The following is an 8,252-nucleotide window of genomic DNA, read 5'->3' as shown; positions in this document are numbered from 1 at the left end:
TTGTTCAGGGTTTGACTGCTGTGATTTGATGTGTGTTCCCCAAAGTCTCTGGGCTCTTGTGAGAGGATTCTGAGTCATTTGATGTGTCCCCACTGGCGACTGTGGTGGCACCAGTCCTTTCGTTCCCTGGCTAATGAGGTGAGCGAGTTTTGCCTCATTCTATGTTCTGATCATGATGTCCCACTTTAGTGCCCGAAAGCAGAGGAGACAAGGCATGAGCTAGGACCTATAAAGCTATGGACAGAAAGTAAACCCTTTTAGTTCCCTCAGACATTCTGTAGCATTAACCAAACGCTCACTGCCACACAACTCCAGTGTCTCTCAGTTTGGGGGTTTTATTTTTATTTTTAGACAAGATCTTGCTAGGTAGTTGAAGCTGGCCTGGAGCTCAGTCCTCCCACCTCAGCCTGCTAAGTGCACAGGAATGCACTTCCATGCCTGCTCTTCGGTTCCCCATATCCTCTCCTCTCCTCTCCACATAGCTTCAAGAACTGTTGCAGGCTCCGCATGGCCCATCATGTCATCCATGAAGACAGAAAGCTCCTTTCTTCCCACCCATGAAACAAAATGCTGCTTTTATCCAGGGACTTTGTCAGTCACTTGTCTGCTTGCCAGAAAATGCCATACATGGTGTTGGCCATCACTAGGGGAGGAAGGACTCTGATTGGCTGATGCTAATGGGGGGGGGTCTCCACCCAGGAGCTGGGATGACATCATTTCCAGATTTCATGAGTGCTGTCTTGTGGGCTCCAAGGGAAGCAATGGTGTGGTTATAGGTACCATGTTCTCTCTGCAGGCCTCCAGGTTTCCTGGGATCTCACCATAGGCTTGAAAGGCCCTCACTGACCCTCTGGTTTTAAACAGATGGCTTACGCCTATGCCTCTTCCTCAGGGGTTTTCTGCAACCCACGTGGAAGGGGCTCCCGGCCCAGCATTTCCCTCAGATGCTCCAGACCTGCAGGTGTCGGCACATGGACTGTTCCAGTTCACAGGAGGCAATAACAAGAATCCTGACTGCCCAGCCCAGTACAGAAGCATCCTCCTTGTGAGGGACACCCACTGCTGCAGGAGAGTGTGAGTTTTCTCAATTTCGTGATAGCTATAATAAAAGACACGGAATCAGGAGGTGGTGGAGATGTGAGGAGGCAGTCCTAAAGTCCTATATCCATCCATTATGCCTGACCATGACCAGAGGATACTGTGGCTGGCCTTGCAGGCCCTGGGACCCAGGTGGGGATGGAATAATCCTCACTTGAAGAGTCTGTCATTTCAATTTGGAATGTCCCTCAAAGCCCATGTTAAACGCTGGGCCTTTATTGGGAGACGGAACCTTCAAAAGGTGGGACCTGGGACCAAGAAATGTGCTCATTTGCCTAGTGTGCATGGAGCTCTGGGTCCAGTCCCCAACCCAAAGTGACAGATATACGTGTAATCCCAGCACTTGGGGGCGGGGGGGGGGGGGGCAAGAGAATCGGAAATTCAGGGCCATCCTCAGTTACATAGTAAATTTGAGTCTAGTCTCGCTACATGAAACCTTGTCTCAAATGAAATACGTAGGGCCTAGTGGGAGGAAGTTAGGGCATTGAGGGTATCTCTTTGAAGTGATGGAGTTGGGACTCTCTTGTCTCCTTCCAGCTGCCTCTACCACCTTATACCACCAGGAACTGCTGTGTGGACAGGCTCAAAGCCGATCCACATGGTGGGTGAGGGCTGTGTTCCCAGACAGGGAGGTGTTGTCTGACACAGGACCGAATACTTTGTTTAGTCCCCACTGGGATTCTCAGAAGCCCAAAGAAGGAAAGGTGATGAGCCTGTCTCCCGGGAGGGAGGCGCTTTGGAGGCTGTAGCAGGCTTTACAGTCTCTGAAGAAAAGCCAGAGAAAGAGGGATGGCTGTAACAGACGGACAAAGCTGTCCCAGCACAAGAGGCTGAGGCAGGAGGACTGCGTGCATGTGTGTGTGTGTGTGTGTATATGTTTGTGTGTATACATGCACTTGTGTGCTTATGAATGTGGAAGCCAGAGGTAAACATTGGGTATCTTTTTCAATTCCTCTCCACCTTATTTATTTGTTTTTAAAATTTATTTATAATTTTTTGTTTTGTTTTGTTGTTTTTCAAAACAGGGTTTCTTTGGGTAGCCCTGACTGTCCTGAAATTTGCTCTGTAGACTAGACTGGCCTGGAACTCAGAGATTGCCTGCCTCTGCCTCCCCAGTGCTGGTATCAAAGGCAGCATGACCACTGCTCAACTTATTTCTGTTTTTTTTAAAACAAGGTTTCACCATGTATCGTTGACTGGTCACTATGGAGGCCAAGCTGGCCTTGAACACATAGAGATCCACCTGCCTCTGCCTCCTGAGTGCTGAGATTAAAGGCGTGTGCCACATGCTCAGCTTCCACCTTAATACACACACACACACACACACGCACGCACGCATGCACGCACGCACGCACACATACATGCATGCAGGTACCCACAAAAAGGCTAGAGTAGGACATTGGGAAAGGGGGAATTGGAGAGATGACTCAGTGGTTAGGAGCATCTGCTGCTCCTGTAGAGCCTAGGCTCAGTTCCCAGCACCCCCAGGAACTTGTGGTTCACAACTGTCTGTGATTCCAGTCACAGGGATCCAGTGTCCTCTTCTGGCCTCTATGGCCCCAGACATACAGGTGCTGTACATGCAGGTAAAACACTCTTACACATAAAATAAGTAGGTCTAAAGATTAAATAGAGTGTGGTATTATACCTGTAACTTCAAAGTTCAAGGCCATCCTTAACTACATATTGAGCTTAAGGTCAGCTTGGAACCCCATCTCAAAAACAAACAAACAAACAACAAGAAAACCCAAACAATCCTTTGACCTTATATATCAAACCTATACTGTTTGATTACTAAGATTTGTCACAGTTGAAATCAAGCAGTGATTGTCAGTTTTGTTCTTAAAGATCATGTCACCTACTCTTTCCATTTTCATCATTACTTAAGTTTTAAAGTCAGCTAGCCAATTTCTGCAGTGTTGTGCTGTGAAAATTGGTTACATCTACTGTGTTTTAGCACAGACAGCATAAAGAAGAAATGCTGTATTGTATCACTGCTCAGTTAGTACCATTAATTGAGAGCATACTACAAATGAGCCAGGTGTAGTGGTGTGTGCCTCAGTCCCAGCTACTTGGGAAGCTGAGGCAGGAGAATTATTTAAGCACAAGAGTTTAAGGCCAATCTAGGTGACCTAGTGGGACTTCTAAAGAATAGAAGAGAAGGGCTGGAGAGATGGCTCAGAGGTTAAGAGCACTGGCTGCTCTTCCAGAAGTCCTGAGTTCAATTCCCAGCAACCACATTATAGCTCACAACCATCTGTAATGAGATCTGGTTCCCTCTTCCGACCTGCAGTCATACATGCTGTATACATAATAAATAAATAAATCTTTAAAAAAAGAGAGAAAGAGAGAGAGAGAGAGAGAGAGAGAGAGAGAGAGAGAGAATAGAGAGAGAGCAAAAGAGGAAGAGGGGGAGGGGAAAGGGAGAACTGAAGGGGGAGAGGAGAGGGAGGGGAGGGATGAGGGAGGGGAGGGAACCACCAGCTTCCATGCTCTGTATGTTGTCCTATGGCTGGAGGGCTTTCTCACCCTGGATTCATGGTTTCCGTTGCTGTGGATAGCTGTAAAATGTCTCTCTGTTTAGCAGGTGGCTGGGAAGTCCCTGACGTGCACCTTGGCACACGTGTCTAGGTACAGTGGGTTTAACCCTCGCACCACAACTGTTGTGTAAGAACTGTGCTTGTGCGAACCCTCTTGTGCCCTCCCTGCCCCAGCGTCATTGAATCCCATCATTCCTCTCTCAGAACTCCCCAACCGTTTTCCTATTAAACTTGATGGAAGTGTCCATCTCCCCTCCTGGCCTTCTATGGCCTCTGTAGCTCCATGGGTCATGATTGCCCTGCCTCAGGACCTTTGCATTTGTTCCTCTCTCCCCGAAGGTCTTTCTCTTGACTACTACTACTTTCTCTTCCTCTTCCTCTTCCTCCTCCTCCTCCTCCTCCTCCTCCTCCTCCTCCTCCTCCTCTTCTTCCTCTTCTTTGGGAGTTTCACATCATCCACCCAATTCTATTCACCCCTGGGCCCCCCCATATCCTCCCCTCATCCCTGCCACGCCTCCCACACACATAAGGGAACAAATCAAAGTAAGCAAGCAAGGGAACAAAAGCAAACCCAAACCCAAACCAAACCCAAACCACCACAACAGAAAAACCTCTCTGCTTCTCAGTCCTTCCTGCTTCTCCAACACCTCTCCGTCCGTCCTGGGGGCACTGGAGGCTTCAGTGTGCCATACAGTATACCTCTTCGTCCCATCACTTTTACTGTTTATTGCAATGAGTAAATGTTTATTGCAATGAGTCACTGGTCTGGTTCAAGGCCTCTGGCTTCTGATATACCATCATCACTAGATCCTCTCCGGAACTCCTCTGGGATATCCTGTAACTGGCACAAGTCTTGGAGATCCTGCAGGTATCATTCCACAGGACCAGTCCCTTCATGAGCTCCAGCAGGTCCTTCATGTTGGGGTGGGTCAACCAAAGGCCCAGCTGTGGGCCTGGATGGTAGCCAAACTGGTCTTGACCTCCTCTTATGGGCCTCTGTTCTTCTGACCCTCGTTCCCATCATAGCTCCTTGACCTGCTCTGGCCAGTGTGTGTCTGCTCTTTGCTGTGTGCCTCAGAGAATTGAATTTTCCTTACTGGAAAGGTATATACAATTTTAATTGTCACAACTGGCATGGAGGTGGCTGCCGGAGTCTAGTGGGTGAATGCCAGGGACACTCACTGGTCATCACCGGCTGCATTTCCATCTGTTCCCTGTACTCCATATATGGAATAAGAGGCTTAATGTCAGGAAGTAGCTTGTACAGCTGTGAGAGCTGACAGGTTGGAGGACAGCTGAAGGTGTGTCCAGTCCAAAGGCTGCAAGCTCTGTGGAGTCTGCATCTGTGGAGCTGACAGGTTGGAGGACAGCTGAAGGTGTGTCCAGTCCAAAGGCTGCAAGCTCTGTGGAGTCTGCATTTCAGTTCAAGCAGTCGGGCAGGAAAGGCCCAGGAGGCAGTGTTAACCTTTCTCAAACTTAGGTTCAGACTGAGAGTTGAAGCCCCTCCGCTGCTTTTATTTTATTTTATTTTTTTGTTTTTTTTTTTTTGTTTGTTTGTTTGTTTTATTTTCCGAGACAGGGTTTCTCTTTGTAGCTTTGGAGCCTGTCCTGGAACATGCTCTGTAGATCAGGCTGGCCTCAAACTCACAGAGATCCACCTGCCTCTGCCTCCCCAGTGCTGGGATTAAAGGTGTGCGCCACCACTACCCGACACCCCTCCACTGCTTTATGCAGTGCTACAGTGTGAATATTTGTACTTCCTAAGTGTATGCATTCAAATCCTGACCCCCCAAGGTCATGGTATTTGGAAGTGGGAACTTTGGAGAAGAGATCAGATCATGGGTAGGGAGCCTACTTACCCTCTGGGCCATTTGTGGGCACACAGCAGGTGCTGTCTGTGAGGAGCCCTGCCCATCAGGTCTTCCATATTGGACTTCAGCCTCCAGAATTATGAGAAATCAATTTTGTTTATAAGCTGCCCTCTCTCCATCTGCAGTGATCGATGCAGCAGCCTAGACAGATAATACAAATCGCTGCCGGTTTAAACACCAGCTCATCCAGAAGTACCTCATAGGCACCCCATGACCTAGGTGACACATTAAAATAACCCCGACAGCATCCTATAAAAACCACAACACAATTCTCCAGTCCAAATGTCAGGATGTGAGACAGAGAAGCTCTGGTTTAGGGACGGAGTAGCATTTATCTCGATTCAAAGGTATGTCCAGGATAAGTTCTATGAGACAGCATCTGCTTGCTTGCTTTGTTTGTTTATTTTTATGGTAGTAGGGATTAAACCCAGTGCCTTGATCATGGTAAGCAAGGTAGGCAAGAGTCCCACTGCTGAACTACATTCCAAGACTCCTCACATGTCCTGCTTTAATAGGTATTGCCATATTGTCTCCCAGAAAGATTGCTCCCAATGACCTAATTCTTTATAGTGTCTAGATTGCTGAGAATGGTGGCCCATGACTAGAATCCCAGCATTTGGGAAGCAGAGGCAGGAGGACTTCGGAAAATTCCAAGCTGGCCAGGGCTACTCAGCAGGATCCTGTCTCAAACAATGTAAAACAGAGTAACAGTGTATGAGAGAGTGTATTTTCTTTGTCTCACCATGTGATGGTTTTTGTTGATGGCCAACTTGACAGGGTCCAGAATCATATTGGAGACATCCCTGGGCGTGCCTACGAGGGGTTATCTAGATTAGGTTAATTGAGGTAGGAGGACACACCCGGTGTGGGCTGCACATTGCATGAGGTAGGGTCCAGGACTGAACCGAAGGAGGAAGGATGCCAAGCACCAGCATTCCTTGCTCTCTGCTTCCTGACTACAAATGCAGCCTGGCCTCCAGCTCCTGCTGCCTTGCTGGAGTACAGTCCTCAGACTGTGAGCTAAGTAGACCTTTGCTCCACAGCTTGCCTTTGGTCAGGTATTCTGTAGCAGGAAGTTGATACATAACTAATACCCATTGTGAAGTGTTTGTGCTTTATTCTTCTTATCAGAGAGACACATAATCAAGTCTTCAATCAGCAAATGCCAAAACTATGTCACACCTTAGGCTGAGTTGATATTTCTGTGCTTTGTTTCTTCTTTGAGGCAGGGTGCCTTGTCATCCAGGGTGCCTCGAATTCACTATTAGCTGAGGCTGGCCTGCTTGCACCTCCCGGAACTGAGATTGTAGGCATGTGTCACCATGCCAGACTGGGTTAGCTGTCTCCTAATGTTTTGTGAGGCAGTTTGCTGACTGCTGATATAAGCCACTGAGTCATGAGTGTTCATTGTAAGTGACTTTGCTGGCGCTACATGTTGGGAGAGGCTGAGGCTGGTAGCTGCCCTGAGTTGTGCAGTGGGACAGTGGGAAGGGATGTCTTTTCCTTGGAGTGGAGTCTCCCCAGGTCCCAGACCTCCTCATGAAGTCCCCTGGGTAGGGAGGTCCCTCACGAGCAGCCCTAAGCTGGCCACCTCCTTACTTCCCTCTGCACTCCCTCACCTTTAACTGGCCTGCTGAGGGACTTGGTTTCTCTTCTTGGCCCTGCAGAAGGAGCATTTTTCCGGAGCCAGATGTGGCTGGGATCGCCTTGCTCCCCCTTAGTCCCAGCCTGAAAGCATCCCATAGCCCTGTGTCATCTGCTTTAAAATGACTCCTGCCTGTCCTCCCACCTCTGGACACCTGCCAGCTGTTCTCCAGTGTCTGGAAACTACCTCGAGGCAGCCCGGGGGCTGCGGCGTCACCATTCCTCTGCATAGGCAGCTGCTCTCACACATGCTGGCTGTTTCTCTGAGGTACAATGGGTTATGACTGCTGCTGACCCAGCCTGCCCTGCAGCATACCCCTGCTCTTCGTCACTCCGCCCACAGCACTTGCATAACCCAGTGACTCAGGGACTCAGGGAATTTCCAGTCTTCTGAGATTTGTAGTCATTGTTCCCATCGATTGTCCCAAAGGCTGGCCTCTCCCTCACTCACTCATGTGCGTAGGTGACTGTGCTGCCCTGCCTGCTTCCTGAGTTCCTCCCTAGATAGGTGTCTCCGTGTTCCCTGAGGAAGAGAGAGGTGCTCGGTCCCTTTAGCCAAGCCAAGGGATATGCCTGGTGATCCAGGATGTCTCCAGGGCTTGACCCCACCCAGCCCATGCTGCCGCTCTACAAGTTTGCTGCTCTTCAGAGGTCCAGAGTTTGATTCCCAACATCCAAGGTGGGTAGCTCACAACTGCTTTTAACTCCAGTTCCAAGGGACCCAACACTGGTTTTTGGTTTCCATGGGCATGTGCACACACACACACATAAAGAAAAATAAAATATTTTAAAGAAGATCTCTGTTTCTGACTTTCAGAGTCCCATCCTTAGTGGACCCCCTCCTCCCTGTCCCCTGCTGGTCCTGCCTCCTAGTGCTCCTACCTCCTGGATTCCTCCTGTCATGGTGTCACTTGGTTAGTTTAGGTATAAGTACTCTTCTAAATGTTCCATTAGCAACTCTAGCCAGGACTGAAGGACCATGTGGGCATGTTCATACATCCTCTGAACGTCAGCAATGCATGTGAAAAGGCATTCATGCCCCAAAGTGAGAGTGTAGTTCCATCCACCCATCCACCCATCCATCTGACCCATCCATCCA

This window comes from Peromyscus californicus, unplaced genomic scaffold (assembly GCF_007827085.1).
Source record: "Peromyscus californicus insignis strain IS unplaced genomic scaffold, ASM782708v3 Scaffold_8__1_contigs__length_139910024, whole genome shotgun sequence".
Taxonomy (NCBI): Eukaryota; Metazoa; Chordata; class Mammalia; order Rodentia; family Cricetidae; genus Peromyscus; species Peromyscus californicus.
Note: the sequence above shows the minus strand (reverse complement) of the source record.